Raw genomic sequence first — 3,974 nt, forward strand, 5'->3', positions numbered from 1 at the left:
GACTCGCTTGAGCCCAGGAGTTGGAGGTTGCTGTGAGCTGTGATGCCATGGCACTCTACCCAGGGGGACAGCTTGAGGCTCTGTCTCAAAAAAACAGAAGAAATTCTGGAAAGAGAGAACGAATGTCATGAAAGGAAGGGGAATCCCAAGGAGGGAATTCTGGGGCCAAGTAATGGTAGAGCCCAGACCATAAGAGGTTTCATGCAACCACACACTGAATTCCTGGAGAGAAGCCAGCACCTCACCTGAGTTGGGGTTCTTAGGAACTTCATTCTCTTGCTTAGAGGCCTCCTGAGCCACATGCAAAGTCAGCCAGTGACAGGCCTAAGCCAAGAAAACAGTCTTATGTATCAGCTCTTCATGCCTGAACTAACTAAGCTTCTATTGCTAGCCCCCCTCCTTAGGAAAGACCCTGACTTCCTCCTAGGTCTCTAGGAAGAAGAGAGATCACTAAATAATTATTAGGGATGTTGGGGGGGTATTGGGGGGAGGAATGAGAAAAGCCCAGAAATTGAGAGATGAAGGTAGGTGGGGCAGCCACAGGAAAGAGGAGGTCAAAGGAGTCTAAACTTTTCAGATCAGCCCTTCAGGCCTTGCTCTGTGACCTTGGGCTGGTCACTGTCCTTGGGCCTGAGTTTCTTCTTCTATAAAAGAGAATAAGACTGGCTCGGCACCCATAGCTTAGTGAGTAGGGCACTAGCCACATGCACTTAGGCTGGTGGGTTCAAACCCAGCCCAGGCCTGCTAAACAACGACAACTGCAACCAAAAAAATAATTGGGTGTTGTGGTGGGCACTATAGTCCCAGCCACTTGGGAGGCTGAGGCAAGAGAATCACTTAAGCCTAAGAGTTTGAGATTGCTGTGAGCTGTGACAGTACAGCACTCTACTGAGGGCAACAGCTTGAGACTCTGTCTCAAAAAAAAATAATAATAAAGAATAGGATTAAGTGGTCTTTAAAGTACCTGCTGGCTTGAACATTCTGTGAAATACACTTCCTAGCTGAGTTGGTAAGGGTGGGTGACCAGATTCTAACATCTGTAAGGCCGGACAACATAGTGGGGGCGGAGCACAGGGCAGGGCCTGACAACAACGCAAACTTTGATAAGCAGTTCTCGATAATCACTTCTCAGCAATTATTTATTACAGTTTAACATTATAAACTTAACAAAAATAATATAGAACTCATATTCTGGCGAAATAGCCATATGGCGGCCGAAAACTGTATATTACCTTCTTGTTCTCCAGCCGGTTCGTGCATTCTTTCCAAAAATTGGGAGTTTTTTAAAACGCCACAGGACGCGGGACAAATTGTTGAAAAGTGGGACTGTCCCGCCAAAATCGGGACGTCTGGTCACCCTAGGTAAGGGCCACTACAGTGAGGAAGGGACCTAGTTGTCAGTGCCCAGCACTTGGCTCTGAGAGTATTGAAAAGGCGGATTGCGTCTGCAGCCCCACAGATCTGGATAAGGTCCTCATGGGTAAGCTTCAGCGGATCAGTGCCTGCGGAGTCAGATCCAGATTGAGGGAAGAGGCAGAGGGGTGAGAGGCAAGGGACACAGACTATTAGTCTACAGATAGCCCTAATATGCCAAAACATGGGAATCAGACTTGATTTCAAATCCCAGTTCTGCCACTTGGTAGCTATGTGTCCTTGAGCAAGTTATTCAATCTCTTTGGGCCCTGTCCTCAAAGGGTAGTATATAAATTATAAGAGGAGAGCCTATCATAGTACCAGGCAACTCTTAATCCTTAAGAAATGTTAGTTAGCCAAGGCCAGGGACAATGGCTCATGCCTGTAATTCTAGCACTCTGGGAGGCTAAGGCAGGTGGTTTGCTTGAGCTCAGGAATTCCGGACCAGCCAGAGCAAGACCCTGTCTCTACTAAAAATGAAAAACTGGGGTGGCGCCTGTGGCTCAAAGGAGTAGGGCGCCGGCCCCATATGCCAGAGGTCGCGGGTTCAAACCTAGCCCCGGCCAAAAACTGCAAAAAAATAAAATAAATAAAAATGAAAAACTGAGACAAGAGAATCACTTGAGCCTAAGAGTGTGAGGTTGCTGTGAACTATGATGCCACAGCACAGTATCCAGGGTGACAAAATGAGATTCTGTCTCAAAAAAAAAATGAAAGAAAAATGTTAGCCAGGCGCGATAGCTCATACCTGTAATCCTAGCACTCGGGGAGGCCAAAGTGGGTAGATTGCTTGAACTCAGGAGTTTGAGACCAGCCTGAGTGAGAGAGAGACCCCAGGCTCGGCACAGTGGCTCATGACTATAATCCTAGCACTCTGGGAGGTTGAGGTGGGTGGATTGCCTGAGTTCAGGAGTTGGAGACCAACCTGAGCAAGAGTAAGACCTTGTCTCTAAAAATAGCCAGGCAGGATCCCTCTTCTCTTCTCTCCTCCCTCCTCCTTGGTGCTGCTCTGCAACATCCCTCCTTTGCCAATAAAGACCTTTCATACCAAAAAATAAAAATAAAAATAACCAGGCATTGTAGTGGGCATTTATAGTCCCAGCTACTTGGCAGGCTGAGGCAAGAGAATCACTTGAGCCCAAGAGTTGGAGGTTGCTGTGACCTGTGACACGGTACTCTACCAAGAGTGACAAAGTGAGACTGTCTTAAAAAACAAAAGCCCAGCTCGCCTGAGTTTTGTCCTCTCCTCTTCTTACATCATGTCCTGTACTACTCGTCTACCACCTTTTCCAGCAATTACCGGTCCCTGGGCTCAGTCCAGGCACCCAGCTACAGTGTCCGGCCCACCAGTAGCGCAGCCAGCGTCTATGCAGGTGCCGGGGGCTCCGGCTCCTGGATCTCCATGTCCCACTCCACGAGCTTCCGGGGCGGCTGGGGGCCTGGCCACGGGGATGGCCGGGGGGCTGGCGGGAATAGGGGGCATCCAGACCAAGAAGGAGACCATGCAAGAACTGAATGACTGCCTGGCCTCCTACCTGGACAGAGGAACCTGGAGACCAATAATCGGAGGCTGGAGAGCAAAATCCTTGAACCCCTGGAGAAGAAGAGGCCCCAGGTCAGAGACTGGGTGCATTACTTCAAGACCATCGAGGACCTGAGGGCTTAGATCTTCGCAAATTCTGTGGACAATGCTCGCGTCGTTCTGCAGATTGGCAACGCCCGTCTTGCTGCTGATGACTTTAGAGTCAAGTATGAGACAGAACTGGCCATGTGCCAATCTGTGGAGAGTGACATCCATGGGCACCGAAAGGTCATTGATGACACCAATATCACTCGACTGCAGTTGGAGTCAGAGATCGAGGCTCTCAAGGAGGAGCTCCTCTTCATGAAGAAGAACCACGAGGAGGAAGAAAAAGTCCTACAAGCCCAGATTGCCAGCTCTGGGTTGACTGTGGAGGTAGATGCTCCCAAATCCCAGGACCTGAGCAAGATCATGGCAGACATGCAGGCCCAGTATGATGAGCTGGCTCAGAAGAAGAGCTGGCCCAATATGATGAGCTGGCAAAAAGAGCTGGTCAAGACCTGATCTCAGCAGATTGAGGAGAGCACCTCAGTGGTCACCTCACAGTTTGCTGAAGTTGGAGCTCCTAAGACAATGCTCACAGAGCTGATGCGTACAGTCCAGTCCTTGGAGATTGAACTGGACTCTATGAGAAATCAGAAGTCCAGGCTCCATGGAGGATAGCCTGAGGGAGGTGGAGGCCCACTACACCATGCAACTCAATGAGGTCCTGCTGCATTTGGAGTCAGAGCTGGCACAGACCTGGGGAGAGGGGCAGCGCCAGGCCCAGGAGTATGAGGCACTGCTGAACATCAAGGTCAAGCTAGAGGCTGAGATTGCCACCTACCACCGTCTGCTGGAAGATGGGGAGGACTTCAACCTTGGTGATGCCCTGGACAGCAGCAATTCCATGCAAACCATCCAAAAGACCACCACCCGCAGGATAGTAGACGGCAACGTGGTGTCTGAGACCAATGACACCAAAGTTCTGAGACATTGA

The 3,974-nt window shown here is 49.9% G+C and overlaps 1 pseudogene across 1 annotated transcript; it reads left to right on the forward strand.

The window, feature by feature from the left end:
* Positions 1-518: 518 nt before the first annotated feature.
* Positions 519-3,974, forward strand: LOC100940485 (annotated as a pseudogene). Its single transcript, XR_002772400.1, has 2 exons — positions 519-524; positions 2,633-3,974. The product of XR_002772400.1 is annotated as a keratin, type I cytoskeletal 18 pseudogene (transcript).

Source organism: Otolemur garnettii, unplaced genomic scaffold (assembly GCF_000181295.1).
Source record: "Otolemur garnettii isolate 467f Iridium unplaced genomic scaffold, OtoGar3 scaffold00018, whole genome shotgun sequence".
NCBI lineage: Eukaryota > Metazoa > Chordata > Mammalia > Primates > Galagidae > Otolemur > Otolemur garnettii.